Raw genomic sequence first — 26,705 nt, 5'->3', positions numbered from 1 at the left:
TTTGAAGCATAGAAAAAGGAAGCCATACCAAACCTAGAGAAGTGAGTTTTTTTGAGGCCTATTTGTGTCCTTGCTTGTTTATTTTTGAATTATGAATTGACAAAGGCCTTTTAAGCCACTACACAAAATAGGATGTTTGGTTATTTGGATACATAGACATGCACGGACCTATTTCTTCAAACAGAGTATCACCAGACGTCTTTTTGAAAAAAAAAAAAAAGTCTGTTAGAGGGTACATGCGCTCACCAGAGAGAGTCAGAGAAAGAGAGAGAGGGACAGGAAGAAGCAACTTCCTCCATGAGGCATGTTCATGCCACAATCCCTTCTCCTCATTTCTTGCTGCCTTCAGGATTCTGGGCACGCACGGGCGCACACGCACACGTACCTGTACACCCAGCATGTTTCCACAGACGCCTAATTTTAAAACAGAGATGTTTAGATTGATGACAACTGGACTCTAGAACTCTCACTGACTGCAGAACCTGAAGCTCCTCCAAAGAACCTGGGGCAGCACAGAGTCATTAACACTCTTGGTTAAATTACTGCTTTTTTTTTTCTTCTTTCTTTTCTTTGAGAGGTTTTTGCTATAGGGCGCGTGCGCTCACCAGAAAGACAGAGAAAAATCACCCCCCAGGGGTGATGGCCACACCATAATCCCTCCTCCTCTATTCTCCTCTCAGGATCTCAGGCACGTGTGCACATGCACACACACACACACACACACACACACACACACACGCCCGGCGTGAGTTTAAGCCACCGCTCTGGGACTAGAACCGGTCAACTACATGGGAGTCCAGTGACATAGCCATTACGCCATCTGCTGGTCCCAAATGACTGCTTTTTACTGGACCCTGTTCCATACTTAATGAAGTAGAATCCTGGCACTAAGGCTGCCTTTTAAGCAAATCCCCAATTACTACTCAGGTATACTAAAGTTTAAGTGTTACCATACTGCCTGCAGCTCTGGGGAGTGCAGGTTGGAAGGAGAACAGCAGTCTAGAATCAAAGAATTACTAATAACCATAGCTTCAAGAGCAAGGAGATCCTGACACTCTTTAAAGGCAGCTCAGATCTACCTCTAGGGAGAAGAGGGCCCAGAGGCAGGGCGGTACGTGGTCTGAGATGGAGAATTTAAGCGCTAACTTGAGAGTACTTATATGGAGCGTAAGCAGCCACCAGTGCAATAGCGTGGTATTTAACACCTGTATCCTAGAAGCTGAGGACAAACTGAAACAGAAAAGCTTGTAGTAAGTAATAAAAATCACCTGAGGTAGCCAAAATATTGGAAACGCTAAACTGAGTGGTAGAAGAGTTGACTTACTTAAGCCAGTAATTTAATCACCTTGTATACTTTACAAGATTTGCCTCACATAGACTGTTTTGCATTTTTTCACCTACTTTTTAAATTGTTGTTTTTACAGATTTCAAAAATAGTAACTTCTCACTGTAAAAATTCAAACCATACTGAAATATTTTCACACAAAATGAAAGTCTCCCATAATGCCCATGGAGAGATCTGTCATGAAGTTTGTATATTTTCTATCTACAAAAAGTATATTTTATTATACTTATTATCAATGCATGACATGGAAACATACTATAAAACTGCTTTATAGCTTGATTTTTAACTTAATAGCATCCCATGGACATTTTTTTCTTATACAGAAGTTACACCTCATTATTTTTTCTCTGACCAAATTTGGGACTGTTTAATCCATGAAGTTTTAAAGCTTCTATAAACCTAATGTTGCTACTGTATGCTAACATAGCAGATGGAAGGTACAATTTACATAACATTTCATACATATTCATTTTTGCAGAGACATGCACACAAAGATACGTAGTAACTGGGAAACTGGGAAACTGCAGCTCTATACTTTCCCGTTTGTTCAGTCATAGTCCTTCAGGTAAGGCTCAGCGGCATACCAGTTTTGCCTCTTCCAGAAAGATGTTGTCATTTTACCTAAGAGTTTGCTCTGGGTTTTATTGCAGAATACAAATTCCCTCGAGCGTCTTTTTCTTGTGTTTTTCTTTTTCCATATTTTATTCTTATAACCAGTCTTTCTCCTTAGCCAAAGGCCAGAATGAAGCTAAAGAAATCTGTAGATGACAGCCTTCACAGTCTTCCTCTTACCTTTTTGTGAACTGATGTGTTACGGTTCTGACTGGGGGCACTTGAGGGCATCTGGAAGCAAGGGTGCCACTCCACAAAGGATCATTGCTGTATGACATGACAGGTCTCTAACAGCTGTTGAGAAATCTAGGAGCAGAGGAAACAACTGGTGTCTGAATATGACTAAAATGTCTGGTGGGGGCCGGCAGGTGGCACGGTGGTTAAGTGCACTGGACTTCACATGGCCAACTGTGGTTCGAGTCCTGGGCCTGGTGGCTTACTTTCTCACTTTTCCTCTCTCTTTCTCATGCTGTCCCTCTCTGGTCAAAATAAAATAAAATAAATAAATAAAGTTAAATCAAATCATTTTTCTTAAATGTCTAGTAGACAGTGCAGAAGTAAGACAAGCATTCTTGGCACAATTTTGATAGGCTGAAGAAGCCAAAATATTCAGAGGCTGTAAGATTCCTGAAGCTGCGGGGGCTGACAGGTAGCGTGGTGGTTAAGGACACTGGAGTCCCACATGGCTGACTGTGGTTCAAGTCCAGGACCCAGTGGCTTGCTTTCTCACTTTTTCTCTTTCTTTCTCTCTTTGTCCATCTGTGGCCAAATTAAGATAAACAAATAAAGTTAAATAAAATGATTCTTAAAAAAAGATTCCTGAGTCTGCTCACATGGTTCCAACAAAGACAGAGGCCACCATCTTGCCACTCTCGCCTACAGTCGCCCACACCTCATTTTTTCAAAAGTCAAATAATTGTAAGCATTTTGTAGTTTCAAAGTAGAGCTGAAGTTGATCTATGCTCACTCAGTATTATGATGATGCATGTAAGTGTGCATTATCCCTAATTACATTCAAGTTTGACATACTATGGTTTTTTTCTTTCCATGAGAGAGGGAGACAGGAAGAAAGTTACCCTCAGTAGGGTCTGATGAGTCCGTGATCACAGCCCCCTCCAGCGCTCCAGCCAGTCAGGATAACAGGTGTGCACAAATGCACTCAGTGTACTTCAGGTCACAGGGATCCCAACCGCACTCTTCCACGTGGCTCTGGCTTTGCTGAGCAGCATCTCACCACCTGTGCCACTGCAGCTGGGCCCATGCTTTAAACAATTCAATGAAGCATCACTAATCGTTCAAAGTTTCTGGCGGTGAAGTCAAAGCACTTTAAAGTTTTTGGGATGTTCAGCCTTTCTTTATGTCTCAGTGATAAGAGACATTATATGTTTTTACGGCAAACATTGAGTAAAATAATGACAATAGAGAAGCCAAATCACTGAGGAGAAATGTTTTCAAAGTTTCAAGACCTTTAATTCCCACAGGGAATGGTAGCCACCTCCATGTATTGATCATGTATTAAAAGCCAGGCGCATTTACATGAGTTACTTCATTTAATTACCATAATAATTCATCAACTACTCTTCATGTAAATATGTTTCCCATTCAACATTCCACATTCTTAAAATGTTCAAAAGTTAATCTACCCTACTTCCCCTCACAGGAGTTCTTTAAATATACAGATGTCTGGAATTTATAACTAAATCTTTTCCGAAGTCAATAAATATATGCAGAATCAAGAAAGACCATCTTCAACTCAGTTAAGACCATCTTCAACTCTGTTAAGGAACAACTTGTACAAGCGTTTTACAGAACTGCTCATAACTCTTAACACAGACTAATACAGTATATACTTTTCTTGATGATACAATGAATGTGATTTCTGTTGTTTTGTTTTGTTTTTGAGAGAGAGATTTTTGCTATAGGGCACATGTGCTCGCCAGAGACTCAGAGACAGAGAGACAGAAAGCAAGAAATCACTCCCCCCCCCATGAAGGATGGCCATGCTGCAATCCCTTCTCCTTCATTCTCCTCTCAGGATTTTGGGCATGCACGCATATGTGCCTAGTGTGAGTTTTAAGCTGCCAGGTCCGGGCCTCAAACTGCAGAAAACTATGTGGGGGTCCATAAGCATAACCATTGTGCCATCTGCTGGTCCCCCACAATGAATGTGACTTCTGAGCAATGGGAATGCCTTCCCATGGGAACTGCACATGTCACTAGAAATGCCCAACTCCCTCTTGTAAGCTATTATAATACCACCCTTCCTTTGGTCTGAGATCAGGGAAATGGCAGAGTGGGTCCTTGGCCATGTGATACTGACCCAAGGGCAACTAGCCCATGGAGGCGTTTGTGAGTGTTCTCCGACCTAGCCTGGAACACAAAGATGAGTGAATTTCCCTCTCTTAAGATTTTAAACTACAAATATTGAAAGACTGAGGCTGTTAGCAAGAAGAGTTGAAGCAAAATGAGTAACAGAGAACTTAGAGGGACTAGCCAGGTGATGAAAAAGCCTGAGAAAGTAGCAGAATAAAGTTAGGGAAGAAGAAAAGGCTTCAGAATGAAGGACCAACCCAAGGTCTGAAAGGTAGCTTGGAATCTGGGCTCCTATCAGTGCCCTGCCTCCTGAACCACAGTCTGAGGCATCCTGAGCCCTGGCACAAGGACAACAGCCATAGAGGCCTTGGTGAATTCTGTAAGAGCCACCACCAGCGAGGAGGCACAGCTCAAATGAGCACCAGAGCATCATGCTTTAATCAGTGGCATCCCACCTCCACCCAATTATTAACAAACTCAATAAAAGGCATGAAGTTCTATGTATATATATAAGGATGCTTATATATTACTTCCTAATCTGAATTTACATAGATATATGAGATATCTAGACACAAGTATTTAACCAATATGCACTGATATCTCTCCCATAAACTACAATCGGCAAATAAAATTATGGGCTAGTAAAGTTTTAGCCAAATGTTATCCACCTATAGGTGTTTTACATAAGTATCTGTTATGATCTGGATAATAGTTTGCCCTCCAAAGTTTCGTGGCTAGAAATTTGGGGTTGGGAGGTGGTGAGGCCATGGGGTGATGAGCGAGTCATGGTGACTGCATCATGGAAACAGCTCTCCTGAATACGTTGGTGATGTCTCATGAGAACAGTAAGTTCTAGTTCTCACGAGAAGGAGTTAGTTCCCACAAGAGCTGGTCATTAAAAGACATTTGCCTGCAGCTTGCCCTCTCTCTGCACACACCCGCCATCCTCTGTGATATGTTGGCCATGTTGTAGGCTGGTCTATACCTTCGGACTTTCTAGCCACCAGAAATTACAGGGTCAATAAGCCCCCATTTCTTTCTTTTTATTTTTAGAGAATTATCTTATTCAACTTTATTTATTATTATTATTTTAATATTTCCAGAGAGAGAGAGAGACGCACACACACAAAGGGAAAGGAGTGAGAAAGGAAGCCTCCAGGTCCAGGCCTCGAACCACGGTCAGCCATGTGGGAGTCCAGCGCCCTTAACCACCACACCACTTGGCAACCCCAGTAAGGCCCTATTTCTTTATCAGTCACTCCCTCTCATGTATTTCTGTTAGCAACACAAAAACTGAATTCAGACAGCACCCAACGATTCTGACCAAGAGGATAAGGCTACCTGATATAACGACACTGTTTACCTACAATATCACCTTCCTACTTAAAGGGCACATATGAATGTCTCTGAGGAGTGTCAGATGTCAAAGACCTTTTAAAAGAGCAGGTGATGAAGTTTTACCTAGTTTTGCACTTACTCTTTTTTTTTTTTTTTTTTTGAGAGGTTTCTGCTATAGGGCACATGTGCTCACCAGAAAGAGAGAGATTGAGAGACAGAAAGCGAGAAATCACCCCCGAAGGGGATGGCCTCACTGTAATCCCTTCTCCTCCATTCTCCTCTTGGGATCTTGGGCATGCACGTACACACACCCGGCGTGAGTTTTAAGCCATCGGGTCCAGGACTCAAACCACGGTCAACTACATGGGAGTCCAGCGACATAGCCATTACACTAACTGCTGGTCCTAGCACTTACTCTTAATCTCTTGGATGTCTCAAATCTGTTGAACCTTATATCTTTAGTGCCTGGGAACATAAATCCTGCCTTCTGGATTCTCATGAGGAGTTACTGACTTTGAAACAAGAAGTTCTATAGCATCTACTATACTCTCAGCTCCAGAAATTTCATTTAGCTATTCAAAAGACATATATTGATTTCCTACCCTATTCTTTCTATAAGGAGCAAGGTGACATATAAGAGTCCTAAGTTTTCAAAACATCCACTTGAAACACATTCCACCCCAACTGTATATTATAATCTCTGTAAAAAGAGAGGCCTGAGTGTATGAATTATAAAAGCACTTCTCTAGTTGTGGAGTCAGCCCCATAGTGCACAGTTAGGCATTGCATAGGGGAAGCCAAGGTTAGAGTCCCACCCCCGAAAGCTTGAAAAGCACACTAGGCAATGCACACATACTGAGGATCCTGATAGCATGGAGAACTGGAAGAAAAGGGATTGTGCCAGCTCTCAGTGGGGTGTGCTTGCACTCTCTCATCCATGTGCACACACACTCAACCTCTGACACTAAAAAAGAAAAAAAAACTCTCTGGGGAGAGAATGTATTTACTCTCTTTCCCAATCTATCATTTTTTTAAAACTACTGGGAACACAATAGGGATTCAATCATAACAAATTAAGTGATTTATCTTGAGAATGCCTTTACCCCACCACCGAGAATCATATTTTTATGGACTTCATCACCATTTTAATATAGTAAGGATGTACATAGTTTAGGTACTGCTATGGCTGCTGTAACAGAGTACTCCAATACATAGTAACTTCGACAAGAGAAAAAAATTTCTTGAAAAGTCTTGAAAAGTAGCCCAGAGTCTGTATGCTGGTACCACAATCATCAGGGATCTTTCTTTTTAGTTTGCCTAGGGGTGAATGTGCTCACCAGAGAAAGTCCCGCCCCCACCATGAGGAATGGTCATACCTCAATCCCTTCTCCTCTGTATCTCCCTCCTTTCAGCATGTTGGGCATGCATGCCCAGCATATCTCTCAAACCTTCACATCCAGGATCAAACTGTGCAGTCTACTATGTGGGATCCAGCCACCTTAATCGCCATGCCACTGCTGGCCCCAACCACTCCGGGTCTTCCCTCTATCTGCAGTCCAGCCAGTGGGAGGGGATGGGGAAGCAGAGGACCTGATAGTTTTCCATAAGGACCCCACACAGAAGAAGCACACAGCAAAGCCACTCACCTGCCACTGGTCAGAGTACAGTCATAGTTATCAAACCTAAAAGCATGTGTCCCATTAAAATCTGTGTTATGTAAGAGAAGATGTTGCATACAGTTAGAAATTTCTGCCACATCTTACTAAAAGAAGACAAATAAAATCTGCCCCAGTTTTAACAAGCAACGGGAGATTGCTAAACTCAGTCTGCTTCTTAGGGTTGCTTTTGACACCAACTGCATTTGTCTTGAGTACAGACTAAGACTGAGATGGAGATCTGTGTGCTGGCAGTTTGCTGGGAAGTGTTTGTCAGGAACATCATCCATGAGGCAACAAAACAGAACTGGACAGAGGGAGGAGCTGAGCTGTGATGCAATCACAGTAGAGACCTCAGCTGGTCCCAGAGAGAGTTCTGGATTTGGGGGTTACTTTGTTCAGTTGGCCCTAAATTGAAGCAAGGGACCAAGCTTTTACTCCCCATGCCTCCCAATCAATCTGACTTTGGGGAGGGAGTTTATTGTTGTTTTACTTTACTACAGGGCACTTGCGTTCACCAAAGAAACAGGCAGAGAGAGAGAGGGAAAGTGAGAAGGCAACCCCATGGAGGATATCCACGCTGCAATTCCTTCTTTTCCATTCTCCTTTTGGGATTTTTGGGCATGCATGCATAAGCACCCCAGTGAGTTTTTCAAGCTCTTGGCTCTGAGACTGGAACCACGTAGTCAGCCATGTGGGATCCAGCTGCCCTAACCACCACATCACTGCTAACCCTGGGGATGAATTTGATCTTGGGTATAGTGGCTCCCTCAGAGCAAAGTTTCTCAACCTCACCACATGTGACATTCTTGGCTGAACAATTCTTTATTGGAGCATGCTGTCCTGAGTATTACAGGATGTATAACAGTATCCCTGGCCTCTACCCACTAGTTGCAATAGCACATACCTCACCCCCAAGCATGACAACCAAAAATAGTTCTAGACTTTACCAAATGTCCCATGTAGAACAAAATGACCCTGAGATCCAGTGCCTTAGGCTGAGGACAATTCCTACAGGTGGATCCAGCTGTAACCTCTCAGCAGCTGATCCTCCCAACAGCTGGGGGAATAGTGTGTCTGTTCTGAAAGGGAGATTTGTGTGATGCACCACAGCGTCCACTACAGTGACTAGAAGATCACACAACTAAGGATAATGCTTGATCTCCTGCCTCCCAGTACAATGCTCCCTTCTCTGCAGGATCATTCAAAAGCAAGAATAGGCCCAGCCATAGTGGCACAGCAGTAGTGGAACACTGCAATGCTGGAAGCCATATGGAAGATCAGAATTTGGATTCCAAGTCAACCTGTACATGCCAGGCACATGACCTGTACATGTCCATACTTGTGATCCTGATTGGCTGGAAAGACTGGAAGTGGATTGTAATGTGAGACCTTGTTGAGGATGATTCTCTTTCTCTCTCTCTTTCACATGAAAGGAGGTCAACTTTTTTTTTAAGTGCTAAATAAATAAGTAAAGGCAAAAGTAACTGACCTGGTCATACAATGATGGATTTAGGAAGCAGTCAGAGGAGAGAGCCCAGAGACTCTGAACTACTGGTAAAACTCATCAGCCAAGGGGAAGTACAGAGAAAGGGGTGGGGAGTGAGAGAAGAACTGTTGGAAATCAGCTGTGTCCCTGCATAGGAAAGCTCTGTGCTGACCCTGTCAGGGCACTTCTGGAAACAGTGGTCTCCTAGGCCCCCTAGCAGCTTCACCTCTCACCCTCTCTCATGCAAAACACGTGGCCTCATCATTCATGCCCTCAGCCCTCGTTCACACTGGCCTTCTGGGCCTCATCTGACCTGGTCCCTTCCTGCTCTGTTTCTCAGGCCCCCTGAGCACTCCTGTTTCCACTCCTCCAGGCAGTCATGGGATAAGAGACCACATCACTGGGAGGAGGGAGAGCTGGATGGGAGCTTCATGTTTTCCTTCCTTTACCTTGAGAAGCAGCTGATTTCTAATCACTAACTAGATATTGAATGCACTACCCTGACACTAAAAAAACATGGTGAAATCAAAATGATCATGGTGGGGCTCTTTCATTTGTAATTTTGAGCAAAACTACATGAGTAAGAAAAAAAAGAAAAAAATTGGTATGAGGTTGTAAGATTGGTATCAGCAGTTGGTGTAATGGCTATGTCGCTGGACTTCCATGTAGTCAACCGCGGTTCGAGTCCTGGACCCGGTGGCTTAAACTCACGCCTGGGGCATGTGTGTGTGTGTGTGTGTGCCCAAGATCCTAAGAGGAGAATCAAAGAGAAGGGATTGCGATATGGCCGTCTCCCCTAGGGGGTGATTTCTCACTTTCTGTCTCTCTGTCTCTCTCTGTCTTTCTGGAGAGCTTACACACCCTGTAGCAAAAACCTCTCCAAAAAAAAAAGTTGGTATGAAACATTTCCCAAGAGTCACCTGTTGGCCTTTTCCAAGAACAAGGGAGAGGTGGTCATAACTACACTTTTAATGAGCTGTCTCATCCAAGGATCCTGCTGCTTCCCAGAAATTTTAAAGCCAAATTCTGTGTTTAAACTTGGATCTATTGCCGCCTGGTTCTTTCAAACCACTGCTTCTAAACTAAATTTAGTGTGAGCAGGCATTGGTGAAAATAACACTAGACAATTCACAACAAGACTAGGTTGCTCTTCTTTAACTAAACACTCATTCCTTCAGATATTTCCTTTTTTATTTATAATAGAGAGCACGCGCATGCATGTGTGCATGTGAGGGAGAGAGAGGCACTCTCAGTAAGTTCTGATCACACTGCAGTCCCTTTCCTCACGTCCTCAGCTCACTGGGGTCTTGGGCACACATGCACACACAACCATGTTTCAGTCAACCCAACCAGGTATCTGAACCTGCAGACGGCTGTGTGGCCTCCCAAACTGCCCTTTTTTACATTTTTTTTTTTTGCTTTTTTTTTTTTTTTTTTTGGAGAGATTTTCGCTATAGGGCGCATGCGCTCGCCAGACAGACAGAGAGAGACATAGAGACAGAAAGCGAGAAATCACCCCCCAGGGGGGATGGTCATGCCGCAATCCCTTCTCCTCCATTCTCCTCTCGGGGTCTTGGGCACACACGCACACACGCCCGACGTGAGTTTTAAGCCACCGGGTCTGAGATGCGAACCGCAGTCGACTATGTGGGAGTCCAGCGACATAGCCATTACACTAACCCTTTTTTACACTATTGATTGCACCCTCCTGCTGGGTCTCCTTCAGATATTTTCTTTAATAGCCATAGCTAAATTTCATTGAACTCTGGTACGTATCAGCTTGAAGGCCTTGCCCTTGACATGCATTCTCTCTCCATCACATAAACCAAAACCCTACTTATTGGCTCATCGAGAAAGACACAATGCATTTTTTGCATAGAAAAACATAGAAAAATACGTCATGACTTTCTCGACAATCTAATACCTTTCACAGAGGAGAAAAAGTAAAACATAAAGTCCAAGGTCATTCACCAGAGTGGAATGGACATGGGACTTGAACCCAGGAAGTGTGACTCCAAAGGCCTCCTGACCACTGTGAAACCTGGTCCCCTGGCTCCTGTCCTTCTGACTATACTTCTGAATGGAGGTGGACAGGGTGTGGGGGCACCAACATAAAAACTGGCCTTAACCTCCCAGCAAGGGTCAGACACAACTAACCACACAGGCACTTTCTTGCCAATCAGATCTTGCCAAACACCAAGCAGTTTTGTGCATCAGACTCAGAGGGCAAGGAGCCCAGTGAGATAATCTACAAAATTTGCTTTTAAAAAGGGCTGGAGCAGGAGCGAAAGGGGTTTGTTCTCCCTAATAGCCCACAGACTGATCCAGCACCATGGGAATTTTCCCCATTTGAATGATTCTTTTTGAAACAGGAATGTAAAACTACCTTCAGTTTGCTCTTTTGCCAGGCCAAAATTACTTCCTTTCTATAAACACTCTAAAAATATTGACTGTCTGCCCCATAACCAAGTTAGTGTTTGCTTTAATTTATGGTATTCCAAGTTGAAAGAGTAGTGAAGGCAGAGTCAGAAAATCTGACTTTGACAAGTCCTGGCAGTTTGGAACTGAGTTATTCAATTCAACTGGTGAGGCCTTCGCACTCTCAGCCACAAGTGGCAATGAAGCTCTGCACACAATGGAAAGCCACACTTGAGGGGTGAAGAGCACCGGCCAAACAGCCTCCCATTTGTTCCTGACTTCACCACTTACCAGGGTATGGCCCTTATCTTGCTAGTTAACATCCTCGGGTCTCAGTTTTGTCATTTTAAAATAGGGATAGCAGACCAGACCTATAGCATAAGGAGTTAAATGTCATGCATTGAAAGTCAGATCCCGGGACCAACAGTTAGCATAATGGTTATGTCACTGGACTCCCATGTAGTCGACTGCGGTTTGTGTCCCCGATCCGGTGGCTTTAAAGTTACACCGGGCGCGTGTGCGTGTGTGCCCAAGATCCCGAGAGGAGAATGGAGGAGAAGGGATTGCGGCGTGGCCATCCCCCCTGGGGAATGATTTCTCGCTTTCTGTCTCTCTGTCTCTCTCTGTCTGTCTGGCAAGCGCATGCGCTCTATAGCAAAAACCTCTCAAAAAAAAAAAAGAAAGAAAGCCAGATCCCACATGGCTGACCACAGTTCAAATCCCAGCTTCTTAAAAAAAACACCAGGCATGTGTGTGTGTGTGTGTGTGTGTGTGTGTGTGTGTGTGTGTGTTCAACATGCAGTTGGGAAAGAGAAATGAGAGAAGGAGGGGGTGCTTCTCCCTCTCTCTTTCAAGCACACGAACTCACTAGCAATTAAAAACAAAATAGGTATAATTATACCATCCATCTCTGGGAAGTTGTCATCATTAAATAAGATGCACACGTAAAGCTCTGAACACAGAGTCTACTTGATACTACCCTGCTTTTGTTTGAAATTAATAAGTAGTTAAATGCTAGGTTTTGACAAAATAAAAATAATATAAATGAGCCAGCTAGTGGTGTGGTGGTTAAGGCAGCTCAATCCCACATGGCCAACAGTGAGGTTCAAGCCTCAGACTCAGTAGCTTAAAAATCACGCCAGCATGAATGTGTCTGTGCCCAAAATCCCAAAAGGAAAATGAAGGAAAAGGGATTATGCCATGGTCATTCCCCCTTGAGGATGCTTTTTTACTTGCTTTCTCTCTATATCTCTAGTAAGGGCATGTGCCCTAAAGCAAACTTTAAAAGAATAATAATAATAATTTTCAACATAAAACAAATTCTAGTTTTTCAAGATAAATGAAGGTTACTTTTTTCACTTTTTTTATTTCAATTTCTTTTATACATTCAATCACATTATTTAGCTTACAAAATGAATTTTTCAACAGGTGAACATTTCTCCCTAGTCCAGTTGATAAAACTATAAAATATCTTCAACAGATAATACCACATTTCTTTGTCCCATTAATGCTTTTGCTTCCCTATTTTTCTTCTAAATGTCCTTTCTTAGACCCTACTCTCTCACACACACTATTTGTTTTTCTTTAATGACATTTCTACAATTTGACTTACATCTATCTAAAACTGAACATTTTTCAACTTGTCTCTTTCACAAACTAATCTTCTATTGGTAAGGAAGCTAACATCAACTTTTATCATTTCATTGGTGCAAAAAAGTCTTTCTTATTAGTTGGGTAGCTCTAACTGCTGTAAGAGAGAAACCCAGAAATTTCGATGGCTTAAATCACATTATTTAGCTTACAAAATGAATTTTTCAACAGGTGAACATTTCTCCCTAGTCCAGTTGATAAAACTATAAAATATCTTCAACAGATAATACCACATTTCTTTGTCCCATTAATGCTTTTGCTTCCCTATTTTTCTTCTAAATGTCCTTTCTTAGACCCTACTCTCTCACACACACTATTTGTTTTTCTTTAATGACATTTCTACAATTTGACTTACATCTATCTAAAACTGAACATTTTTCAACTTGTCTCTTTCACAAACTAATCTTCTATTGGTAAGGAAGCTAACATCAACTTTTATCATTTCATTGGTGCAAAAAAGTCTTTCTTATTAGTTGGGTAGCTCTAACTGCTGTAAGAGAGAAACCCAGAAATTTCGATGGCTTAATATATTTGTTTATTTATGTGAGTTTATTTTATGTATAAAATAAAACAGGTACTCCTATTCAGCGTGTATGAGTATGTGTGGAGTGGGAGAGAGAATGGAGGGCTCTCTGCTCTATACAATTTTTGAAGGACTTGGGCTTCAGAAGCTCAACATGGGCCTCAAAAGCCACCCTTACCATCAAGATCCAGCTGGAAGATGGAGAGAAGCGGTAGAGGAAACACAAGCTCTTAACCCCATCAACCCAAAGCAACACATACCCACCCACTCATGTTCATTAGACACATGGCCCCACTCAGATATAAAAGTCTAAGAAGTGTAGCTAGACCCTGGCTGAGCAGCTGCTCCTCAGACTGGGAGCAACTAGCCATCTCTGCCTCCCCTTGCCAATGTTGGTTGTGGTTATACAGACAGACCTTTCATTTCTTCACCGTCTGTCCAGTGACTTTTCCACACAAATAAGTAGTGAACCCTAGAGTTTAAGTCTCTTAGGAAATGAATTGATAAAAATAAAATAAAATAAAATAAAATAAAAAACTTTGGACCTGAATAGTCTGAGATCTGAAGAGTAATACCATTGTTCACCACATTTTCTTCTTGAGCAAATCAATAGAGAAAAGACCTTATATAAATTAAAGTTTATCATCAAATACAATTCAAGATATCTACATCTTACTAGTCTAATCTCTTATTTGACAAAAAAAAAAAAAAAAGCAGGTAACACATGGGAGCCAGCAGGTGGTGTGGTGGTTAAGGCATTGGACATTCATATGGCCAACCACGATTCCAGTCCTGGACCTAGTGGCTTGCTTTCTCACTTCTCTCTCTCTCTCTCTCTCTCTCTGTGTGTCTCTTTCTGGTGAGTGCACATGCCCTATAGAAAATTTAAAAATAGTAATAAATAAAAAATAATATTTTAAAAATGTAAAACAGATAGGTATCAGACATGTAATAAAAATTCAGCCTCAGGTAGATATTATAATTTTTTTCTTAGAGGTGAAAATATGAGGTGAAAGAGGAGAATGAAGAGTAGCAGCCAGTGGTACCCATAACCCTCTGAGGTCACATTGTTATCAGCTACCAACCCTCCTGTGGAGCGACTCTAATTCTTTCCACTGGACACGACCAGGCCCACTGTGGGCTAGAACATTTCTTGTGTCTTCTTCACAGACATGGACCCTGAGATACATAGGAGCCCCTTGATCTGCTCTCTCTTACAGGCAGCACTGGATTTCACCAGCATACAAGAAAATCCAGAATTTTCTATATTGCCTGTACTTTTCCATTGAGCTGTATAATAGATTCTGATCTTATTTCTTCTATCTCTTAAATTTTTCCAAGGGAAAATTTGGTTGATTTTTTTTCTTCTGTGCCTTAATATATGACTACATGGAACACCTTTTGGGATCTAAATCATTGTCTCATTGCCACGGTGTTTATCATTCCTTTATAAACACTCTGAATAAAATGTCTGTTCCAGAGAAACTACATTACTTTTTGCCTCCCTCTCTTGTGTGTGTGTGTCCAATATATTTTTTTCTTCTTTGAGATGATTCCACCATTAAAATGAACACCTTTAAAATATCAAAGGGAGAAAGTGAGCTCATATTCAGTGAAACTGGATTGGTAAGGGGTAGAGTTGCCAAGAAACAAACATAAGAGGAAGTTAATAAACTTTTTTACCACTTTTATTTCATCTCAAAAGTAAAATTTGTTTCAGGTGACTAATCTAAGACTTCTTCCAGGAACAGTGTCTACTTTATTAAAATATTAAACCTACAGTATTTTACTGGTTAATTTGAAAACAAATCCCTAAGAAATATTTCCATTGTAAGTCTTAGAGAAAAGGAATCTGGAACAATTTATCCCTTCAATTTTTCTCTTTTTTTTAGGATTATTTACTTAGTTTTATTTATTATTACTTTTTAAATTTGTTTTAGTGCAAGTGTGCACACATAGGGAGACAGAGAGAGAGAGAGAAAGCAAGCCACGAGGTCCAGGACTTGAACCACCGTTGACCATGTGGGAGACCAATGCCTTAATCACCATGCTACCTGCTGGTCCCTATCCTTTCATTTTTTTCTACATCTTCCATTTAGATTTACACAGACAGGTCAATGGTTTAGCAGGAATTAGTTTTCTTAGGTACAGGGCAATACTCATTTCTCTCATTGCTTTTGTTTAAAATCAGGCATTCTTAATGTAGTGGGGACTTTCTGGATCAATTATTATAAAATCCATGCTCTCTTTGACTTTGGGAATGATAAGGAGATACCCACAGAACAAATACAGTAAGAATAGCGTTCCTTAGGAACAACCCTAGGAAATGGACAAAAGCTAGAGGGTTGAACAGAGTATTGCAGCTGGAGAGATGGTTTCAGATTTTGCACATGGAAACTTCCTTTGTAAAAACAATCAGGAATGTAACCAAAACATTCACCCATATTAAGAAAATTTCCCTGGTATGAAAAGCTTATTTACTAGTAACTCCAAGATGTCAATTTCACCTTGAAATCATAAGGTAATATGGTACAAAATATCCATGAGCACTATAGGAATATGCAGCATACTGGTAGGGTTATATCAACTCATTTGGATGTCAAGCACCACATATCATCATCACAGAGAACTGCAAGAAATTTTCTTAAATTGGAAAAAGATACAGAATACTCATTACCACAGGTACCGCAACAATCTGCAAATTGAGGGCTAAGTTTGCCAGACATGCATTCCCTGCAAGAATCATCTCTTTGACAATAGATCATCCTCTTCTAAGTAATTTGCTGAATCAACTAAAGCCATGCCAAAAGAATTCCAACTGGTGCACTTAAGCCTGTGGTGCCTCCACAGAACAACATGGTGTTCATATGGTACTCACTAAGACAAGGCCTGGGATATGGGACTGTGTGCTGGAGTCCAAATGTATACACTACAACCAAAATGTACCTTCCTTTTTTTTCCTCCTGTTGCCAGTCTCTAACTGCTTCTGCCATTCTATTCTCTGGTTCCTTAGGGAGAATGGAGCGGTGGTGGTATTGGGGAAAGGAGATGGCAAGAAGATTTTTTAATTGCCCTTTAAAAATCAATTAATCCTTCTTTGGGAACCAGCAGTTAGCGTAATGGCTATGTCGCTGGATTCCCACGTGGTCGACCATGGTTCGCGTCCTGGACCCGGTGGCTTGAAACTCACGCTGGGCACATGTGCATGCGTGCCCAGGATCTCGAGAGGAGAATGGAGGAGAAGGGATTGTGGAGTGACCATCTCCCCTGGGGGGTGATTTCTCGCTTTCTGTCTCTCTGTCTCTCTCTGTCTGGCTGGCAAGCACACGCGCCCTATAGCGAAAATCTCTCCAAAAAATAAATAAATAAATAAAAAATCAACTAATCCTTCCTTTAAAAGACTTTCTAGTCAACTCAATCCCATTAGATTCAATAGCTCTTCAAAGCCTAAACCCTAACAAAGTGGATTTTCAATGACTTAGGGGGATTGCCCTCCGCCATCCTGTCTACATCAAGATGATATCTTGGTGCGGGGCAAAGTTTAAATATCCTCATGGGATGAATGAAAGACCTCCGGATATACACGTTGTCTTAGTTCAAATATCTCTGTCTATACTCTTGCCACTGCCCAAGTAGCCTGGGCTGGCATGATTTGGGGGCCCACACTCTTGCCACAGGCAATGAGTGGTATGATAGCTAGGTTTTGGGGGGGTCAACTTGATGGAGTAGGAATACTTAGAGACTTAGTAAGCATTTTCCTGGATATATCTGTTTGGGTGTTTCCAAAGGAGATTCACACATGTCTCTGAGTATGCTAAGTGGTGAAGTCTTACCTGCAATCTGATCAGGCACAATCCAATCAGTAAGAAGCCCAGAGAGAATGAATACAGATGATGGACTGGTCTTTTCTGAGAGAGCAAGATAGACTTCTTCTCTTGTCACAGACATCAGAATTCAAGCTTTACCTACCTTTGGACTCTAAGACTCACCACCAGTCAGGCGTTTAGCCTCAGACTGTTACACCATCAGCTTTTCCACTCTCATACCTTCAGACTTGGCCTGAACCACATTACCAGTATCCCAGAATCTCCAGTTTACAGACAACCTGTTCTGGGACCTCTCAGCTGCCATAATTTCAAGAACCAAGTCTTTCAATAAGTCCCCTCTTGTATTTATACTATCCTGCTGGTTCTATCTCCTAGAAACCTCCAACTTATGCAGGTGGCAATTGCTCCTGGGGTGCTCACAGGCCCTCCCTCAGCTCCCCCTGGTGCCATGACTTCCCTGAGTTCTGGTTGCTGCTCCCACCAGTCCCTACCCTAGGAAGAATACCTATTGTCCTCATCTACAAAGCCCCTTCTTTTGCTTCAGTCATCCAGTTGGCAAGGTTACCACCAAACACTTTCAGCTACCTCCCATATGCCCCATGGAGGAGGCCAGGGCACCGTGGGAAAACACAAGAATATGTGCATTCCTTGGGGACCATACACAAGTCATCAAGAATAAGAGGCTCCACCTCAGGACCATTTCTGCCTAAGCATGCCATAGTGCCATTACTGCTCTGCATTTCCAGATGACATTCCCTTCCTGCCTAGTCACCCTTCAGCTCCCTGCAATTTCATAAGCCAATTCCCTGTGCATGTATGAGTGTACTTACCACCACTGGTTCACTTCCTCTGGTTCAACCACAACAGAATACATATTTGTGTGTGGGCATATTCTTGTAGATACGTACATGTACATGTATTCTTCACTCATCCACTGAGACAGTCTAGGAGCAGCAATACCCCTAATAGAAACAAGCACATTAAGCATCCAGATCTAGATTTTTAAATACCATCTTCCACTAATAGAAGCCAGGGAGTGTGGGCGAAATGGCTAATTATAGGTCTGGAGCAGGGAAAGTAGAAGGTGAACCTAAAAACTTCTTGTTATGCCAGAAAGTAAGACATGCTTAAGGAAAGATGGAGCCCATCAAAAGGACACAGGAGCCAACTTTAGAGAGTTTGCACTGGCCAAATGTAGAACAATTTGGGCATCAAAATAAATAGATATATTTCATTACAACATAACTATATTTAATTATGAAGTAAAATAGAGACCCATAAGATCATGTTGCTATAAACAAAACAGTAAACAAATAAGGAAATAAGGTAGAAAAGAAAGCACTTTAGTATAGTAGAAAGCCAAGTAATAAATACAGATTGGATGCAGGGCATGAATAGTCACCATTTGTCAACCATCAGAGTGGAAGCTGTTACAGACAGGAGTCATTGATGGGGGCTAGGTGAAGGATTGCTCAGACAGTATATTATTTGTAATATTGGGTAACTCCACACAAAATATGAATCAAATGCAGAGGGAAAATACTGACTTCTCCAGATCAGCACAGCATTTTCTGTGGTAGCAGAAACGCTACCCCTACAAAGCATGCATGACCTGAGTCTTGCCACATCAAAATATCAAGCTGACTCTGGTTGATGGATATGCTACACAGTGAAGGCCTGTAATCTCTAGACTAGGAAACTTCCAGATTGATGGAGACTGGTGAGACCTGACAAACAAATTCAATATGTGTTCCTGAGTAAAATCCCAGACTAAAAGATTAAAGGAGACATTGTTAGGACTGTTTGCAAATTTTTAATGGGGTCTGTGGATTAGACAGCCACATGGCTTAGGGTTGGAATTCTGACCTTGAGGGATGTAAATGGCTCCTTCTTTTGGATGGGTGTGCACTGGGGTAATGAGCAGATATGAGTCACTATGTTAGAGCAACAACAACAAAAGAAAAGGTAAATAGAGAATGCAATCAAGGCTTAATGTTCAGAGAATCTGGGTGAATAACATTCAGGAGTTCTTTGTATTGCTTTTGCAGTGGGCTTGAAATTGCTTCAACTTTTAAGACAAAACACTTACAATTTAAATAATACATTTTCATTACAGTGATTCAAAGATGAAAATTAAAGACATGTATGCTAAAGAAGTTCAAAGTAGACACTCAAATTATCCTTGAAAGGAGTAACTGAATGAGAAATGCAGAATTTGAGTGAGTTCTTCACAGAAAAACAGGATACTGTTCTTTTTTTTTTTTTAGAGAGAGAGATTTTTGCTATAGGGCAAGTGTACACGCCAGAGAGACACACAGAAAATGAGAAATCTCCCCCAGGAGAGATGGCTACACTGCAATCCCTTCTCCTCCATTCTCCTGTGAGGATTTTGGGCTCACACATGCACGAGCCCAGCGTGAGTTTTAAGCTGCCAAATCTGGGACTCAAACCACAATCGACTACATAGGAGTCCAGTGACGTAACCAGTACGCCATCTGCTGGTCCCCTGTTCTTTTTGTTATATCATGAAATATGGTATTGATAGTGAAATGACCTAGAACAATGACAAATGACAAATGACAAATGCTGATTTTTCAAACATTTAAAAAAAATGCTGATATACAGAGTGAACGAGTTTTCTCTCACTATTTAGCAAATTCCCCCAACTTGTTGGCTTGAAATAGCACCCATCTATTATCTCACAGTCTCTGTGAGTTAGGGCTCTAGGCACAGCAGAACTGCATTCTCTGCTCCAGATTTCCCAAGGCTGAATTCAAAGTGTGACAGGTTTACATTCTTGCATGGAGTTCAAGGGTCCCTCCAAACTCATCTAGGTTGTGGGTATTATGTTCCCATTGTCTTGCTTACTGCCCAGGGCTTACTCTCACTCCTGGAGTTTGTTGGGTCCTGTAGGAAGACCTCTAGGTCCTAACAGTGTCGCCTGTTGATAGACAACTCACCTTGGGTATCTTCCCCTAAGACCCAAGCTCTCTGATGTTTTATTCCTTCTGAAGTGCCCACTTGTTTAGGTCAACCACACAGATTAGGAATTTGGGGTTTCACCTGCAAAGGCTCTAGCCTTTCCCTCATTCTCTGCTGGGGTTGTCTATCACTAGTGATAAGGTCCACCAGCAAACATTTAGTCAACAATTTAGTACAAAGCATAATGAAACTTTGCAACAGAAGACTGAATATGATGAGTAATTTGCAAGCGTATAGACCACACTGTAAACCAGTTTGTCTTCCAGTTTGACACAGCCCATTTTAGATGCAGGTCATTAGTAAGGAAAGAGTCTTCCTGGCTGATTTCTCCAGGGTTCATTGTAGAGCTCAGGCTTCATCAGGCTATCATGATCCTCCTCAGCCACAATGATGCTAAGGTAACCTTGTTACAAAAGATAAACTCTGATTTTTTTTTTTTTTTTTTTAATGTCAGGGGTTGGGTGTGGACCAGAGCCAGAGAAACGAAGAGAGAAGAGGAAGAAAGAAACCCCCAGTGGGGCCTGGGTGCACTGCAATCCCTTTTTTTCTCATTTCTCCATCCTATCAGGTTCCTGAGCATGCATGTATACACAGTTGGTATGACTTTTTATCAAACTACTGGGGACAGGATTTGAACCACGTGGGATTCGGTTCCTCTGCATAACATTAGGTTGTCGGAAAAGCCATGACATATATTTCTGTTTTCCTATGCAAAAAAAAAAAAAAAACTTCATGATTTAATCACTGTGATACATGGCCAGCCCTGAAATCTTTTGATTAATTCAAGATTATCTGATTAGCAACCTAATCTCAAGGGTGATATCCCATCATATTCACAGGTCTCTGTCTACTCAAGGAGAGGACATCTTACAAGTGTATGGCTCACTTAGAATTCCACTTCCCACAAAACAAGCTGCCTGACAACTTGGCCCTCCCAGGTCATGTGGCTCACTCTACATCAATATGAATTAATAGAAAGAGGAAATCCAAAGCAGTATCATTTTCTTGTTCAACCACACACATCAACCATTCAAGTGCCTTGTACTTCTGGTTAATTCCTGAATAGCTTCCATTATAATATTTTTTTTTCTAGAGGGCATATGCACTCGACAGAGAGAAGAAGAAAGTGAGAAATCACCCCCGCCCCCCAGGAGGGATAATCATAGTCCCTTCTCCTCCATTCTCAGGATTCAGGGCACACATGCATACATACCTAGGATGTTTTTCAAGCTGCCTGGGCTCGAACCACACAATTGGCCATGTGAAATCCAGCCACCTCAACCACCACACCATCAGGCTGACCCTCTGGTACTTCTTACAGTCTTTTTCCTGGCCATCCAAAAAGCTGGCTATAATTGTTTTCTAAAAGGACCAAAAGAGATTTTCTTCCTCATCAGCCTTACTCGGACAGAGTGCATACACTTAAATCGGCATTAATAGTGACCTTGAGAAAAGATGAGAAATGGGTTTAAATGAGTTGCCTTCTACCAAACTCCTGAAGTTGCTGACTCTCAACTACTAGACCAGTTAAAGCCTCTGGTCACGACTGTGGTGCAGGAGTCACAGCTGTAAAAATAACACTTGCCTTCGGGTTGGATCAAATGATAGAGTTGGCTTTTCTGACGTACGTGCCTTAGGAGTCTTCAGGCAGCGCTTCACAGGCCCACTGCCTGACTCTGCAATCTTCTAGACCCTGACCGCTCACTGCTCTTGGGACACTCTGCCTCCACTCTAATTGACTAAGTTTTGACCCGGTTAGTGGGAGCCCATGGGCAGGATTCCCATGCCATTTCTTCCCTCCTACCCACGTTTATGGCTTTGCCAGTAAGACCAGCATCATGAAAACCCAAAGAGAGAACAGAAAGGTGAAGAAGACTTTGAGGAGAATGATGGGAAGATAAGGAACAAGTCACAATGGAGTGTGCAAACAGTCCCAGTCCTCCAGCCATCCCACAATTCTTTGGCACAGATTCAGACATTCCCCGTCTTACCACTCATTCCCACATCCTCACCACCATGCCCCAAATGAAGACTAGAGACCGCCACCCACTCCCACCTTTCAGTTTCTACTGCTGCATAGATCAGACTACCCAACGGGATAATTGGACACTTGACTCCATGAAGTGGTCTGTACGTGTGTTTTTGTTTTGTTTTGTTTTGTTTTGTTTCAGTTGTCCCTTACACCCCCCCCCAAAAAAAAAAAAGTAATGAAGAAAGAACATCTGTTACAAATAACAAAAGAAGAAAAGGCAATCCATTACTTTGAATGGCTTGGACATTCCAGCCACTGAGTTTTCCTTGAGACAATCTGACTTGGCTAGATCCTACAAATGGAATCTGCACACACAACTTTAAAAGTTGATCAGTTTTTAGGAGGACCCAGACCTTTACTCAACAGAGGCAAAAGACGTGCAATGCCCTTACATCAGCCAAGGAAGACTCCACAAATTAAAGCTTCCCTGATAGTCAACAATGGCCTTGAAGTTTCCGATTCCCAACCTAAGGACTTTGGGCTTTTTCTTGCAATGCCATGGCCTTTTCCCTCACTCCTCTGCTAGGGCTTATCTATAATGACAGATTCACCAGTCAAACCTTCAGCCAGCAGATTAGGATAAAGAGTATAGAAATGTCTTGAGGAAACATTGACTTCAATGAGTAATTTATCAATACACTGACTAATCACAGTTTGTCTCCCAATCTGCCCAGTCTGAGCCACAGCCCCTTCATATCATCCTAGTCTGATAAGAAAATATTCTTCCTGTCTGATTTCTCAAGGGCTTATTCATTTTGTATACACTTTTTTTAGAATCATTTATTTTATTTTATTTATCATTATTATTATTGTTGATTTGCTATGGGCCATAATGTGCTCACCAGAGAGACAGAGAGAGAAAGAGAGGGAAAGTGAGAAAGCAAACTGCCAAGTCCAGGGCTCCAACCAGGGTCAGCCTTGTAGGAGTCCAGTGCCCCAACCACCACACCACCTGCTCTTGAGCTCAGACTTGACCAGGCTACTGTGGTCTTAAGCCATGACTATGCTGTGGGGATTGTTAGGGTTGCATGAATTGATTTAGAAATTAAAGCAGTCACTCTGTTGTGATGTAGGTGACTAATCTAAAATTATTGATTTTACTTGAATGTCAAAGAAATTTTCCAGAAGAAAAATGAGTTCAAGGGTTAAAATGTTTAGATCAAAAAGGAGGCCCGTACTATAGTTTTGTTATCAACAATGGACAGTGACACTTCAAGATCGAAGGCATTAGAATTTGCAGAAAGCATTTTCAGCCCTGAAATCTCCAACTGAAACTTTTAAAACTTATTTTATTTTATCCCCAAATGATGAAAAATGTCCTGCCGTGTTTTGGAAGCACCTAGATCATTCATAATAAAGGTCACACTAACCGTAATAGGTAAACTCTGAAATCATTTCACAGCCACTCAGGACCCATCTTCAACATGTGGTTTCCAACAAGGGTGGTCTCTCACCTGAACCTGAACTTGGTTGAGAAATGTAATCCCTATTCGGGCACCAACTTCCAGGAAAAAGTATTCTTTGGAAGAGAAGCACACACAGGTCTGGACTGCCATCTAGTTCTGCTACAATGAAGGCAGTGGCAGTGATGTGGCAGCAGGCACCATTTACTGCATACCAGGCCCCTGAGAAGTGCCTGACACACAGCTTGTTGCCAACTCCTGAGAATAACCCTATGAAATACACTCTCTTATCCTACTTTTAAAGATAAGAAAATGAAGGCTCAGAATAAGTGACTTGTCCAAAAGCACAAGACTAGCCAGGGAGAAACAAGGGTTAAAATCCCAGAATATTTGCTCTTATAATCCATGTCTAAGCACGACCCCACACTGCTTCCCTTAAGTTTGGCTACAGTTATTTGATTCATTTTCTTTTTCTCCTCTCCCCCACCCCCCTTTGAGTTGCTTATCTTATTGCCACAGAAGTTCCTATTCACCACAGAACTTGGAACTCCATACAAGATAAAGAATCAACCAGGGTTGGGACCAGCAGATGGCGTAATGGCTACGTCACTGGACTCCCACGTAGTTGACTGCAGTTCGAGTCCCATGCCAGGTGTGTGTGCCCAACATCCTGAGAGGAGACTGTAGAAGAAGGGATTGCAGCATGGCCATCCCCCCTGTAGGGGGGTGATTTCACTTTCTGTCTCTGTCTCTTCAGTGAGTGTATGTGCCCTAAAGCAAAAATATCTCCAAAAAAAAAAAAAGAATCATCTAGAGTCTATAAAATTCTTCTGTACTTTGAAACTAATTCTTTCTTTCCACTTAGTGATCCTTGAATCTCCCCCTTACCAAAAGCTTGAACTAGGCTCTGCATAGCTCCAGGTCAGTTCCCTAGGGCTGTTTCTCACACCCAAGTATTTCTTAATGAACTTACCTCAAGTCTTTGAATGTGCTGTTTGTTGCCATTGGAGTGTCTCCAACAACGTTTCTCAAAAAAGTGTCCTGTCACTTTTCATACTCCTCTCCCCAGCTCCAAGATGTCGCAAATCTCTCCTATTCACTCATTCCCCAAAACGGTTTGCAGGCTCTGTTTTGCAATCTGTTACCTTTGTTCTCTCTTGAGAAATGACACCTTCAAAACCTCATACTTATATTTAAAGTTGCTCTGTCCAAGTTAGTGTCTATGTAGTTTTCATGATTTTCCAGAGGGAAATCAGAGGAAAATTAATAACAATAGTGCCTGCAAGTGCCTTCAGTTTGGTTGATTTGTTTTTGTTGTTGTTATTTTGTGGTAAGGTAACTGAGCCAGGCAAAGTCAAGAACTTTTCATATTAAAAAATAAACAGCCAAGGGGCCAGCGGGTGGCATAGTGGTTAAAGTGTTGAACTCCCACATGATCAACTGAGGTTCAAGTCCCAGACCTAGTGGTTTGGCAATCACACCAGGCACATGTGCGCATGTACCCAAAACCCCAAGAGGAGAATGGAGGGGAAGGGATGGCAGCATGGTGATCCCCCTCACCCCCAGGGATGATTTCTCAACTTTCCCTTTCTCTGTTTCTCACTACCTCTCTGGGTGGAGCACATACACCCGATGGCAAAAACCTAAAAAACAATAAAACAAATAAATAAACAACCAATTTCACATTTTTTAGCTGTTTCTGACAATAACAAAAGCCTGATACCTTCTTTTCCTCTCAGAACTCTTAAGTCGGATTGTCATGGAGGTGCTTAGCTCTGCACCTGAGAACCTGGAACTTTCCAAGTGGTAGAGCTTTTGTTTCCAGCTTTTTCAATCACCTGTGAATATACCTTCTTATTTTGAGTTTTCCTTCACCCCTAGTCCCTTAATTGGGAGTGACATTTCTTCTTTTCTATGGGAACATTTAATGCCATGTCACCCTCTCTTTTAGTGAGCTAACACTTGCAATGGCAAGTGAAAATCTTGCTGGACTCCCACATGGCTGACCATGGTTTGAGTACCAGACCTGGAAACTGGCTTTCTCACTTTCTCTCCCCCCTCCCCCATGAGTGCACATGTCCTATAGCAAATTATAAAACAATAATAATAATAATAATAATAATAAAAGTAAACAAATAATTCTTTTAAAAAACAAAAGAAAATCTCATATACTTCTTTCTTCTTCAAGAAACCTCATGAGCTTTCCTGATTGCAAATAGATAGTGGAGAGGGGTGTGTGTGTGTGTCCTTTATTGACAACAAAGAGTCTGTTTCCCAGAGTCAGCTGTAGCACCTACTATGTTCTCATATTAATCACGCACCCCCATGAATGTTCCTGGCCAGAATCAGCAACAGGCTTGGTCCCTAAATCCACCCCACAAAGTTCCTACCTTTTGTGGAAGACCTTTGGGCTAACATGCCTCACAAAAAACTATTATTTCTCTGTGACTAAATCAAAATCACTACTGCCATTCTAAGTGGCCAATGACACAGGTAGGAGGCATTCAGATAAACGTAGCAGTTTGAATGTATAGACACCTCTGCTGTCTGCAAAGTGCCCCAAAACTAATAGTATGGCAGGAGTGAAATACATCAATTCTTCAGGAAGAGAACAATAAGAGAAAATAGATTACATCTTGGAAGCTGAAAAGTGAACAGACTAGTGACAATTGACTTGGTAGACCTAAAGATAAACCCATAAATAAAATCTCTGCTGACAGTGGGGAAAATCAGAAACAAATTGATCTGGACTATAGAGACTCAAGAATTGGAAGCTCCCAGTACCTCTTATGGATAGAGCACAGAAACAAATGGATTTTTTAAACCTTTATAACACATAGTATTTCCATGACCTACTGCTGCATAAAAGCTTACTCCAAAACTTAGTGGTCCAAAACAATCTTTTTTTATTCCCCCCTCACAATTTTATGGGTGAGAAATTAAGGAAAGGTTCAGCTGGCTTGCTCTTCTCTGGTCCTGGTTGGCACCAGCTGGAGCAGCTGAAATAGAAGGATCAGCTTCCAAAATGGCTTTGCCATTCACATTCTTGGCACCTCAGAGCCCCCTCCCTCTATTTCTGTCTCTGTCCCTGCCCATGGCTCAGGCTTCTCACACCAGA

At 42.0% G+C, this 26,705-nt stretch overlaps 1 pseudogene; it reads right to left on the bottom strand.

The window, feature by feature from the left end:
- Positions 1-1,892: 1,892 nt before the first annotated feature.
- On the bottom strand, positions 1,893-17,474 carry LOC102483027 (39S ribosomal protein L35, mitochondrial-like; annotated as a pseudogene).
- Positions 17,475-26,705: the final 9,231 nt, after the last annotated feature.

The sequence above is a fragment of the Tupaia chinensis genome, unplaced genomic scaffold, assembly GCF_000334495.1.
Source record: "Tupaia chinensis unplaced genomic scaffold, TupChi_1.0 Scaffold000688_1, whole genome shotgun sequence".
Classification (NCBI taxonomy): domain Eukaryota; kingdom Metazoa; phylum Chordata; class Mammalia; order Scandentia; family Tupaiidae; genus Tupaia; species Tupaia belangeri.
Note: the sequence above shows the minus strand (reverse complement) of the source record. Positions and strands in the feature narration are given on the sequence as shown.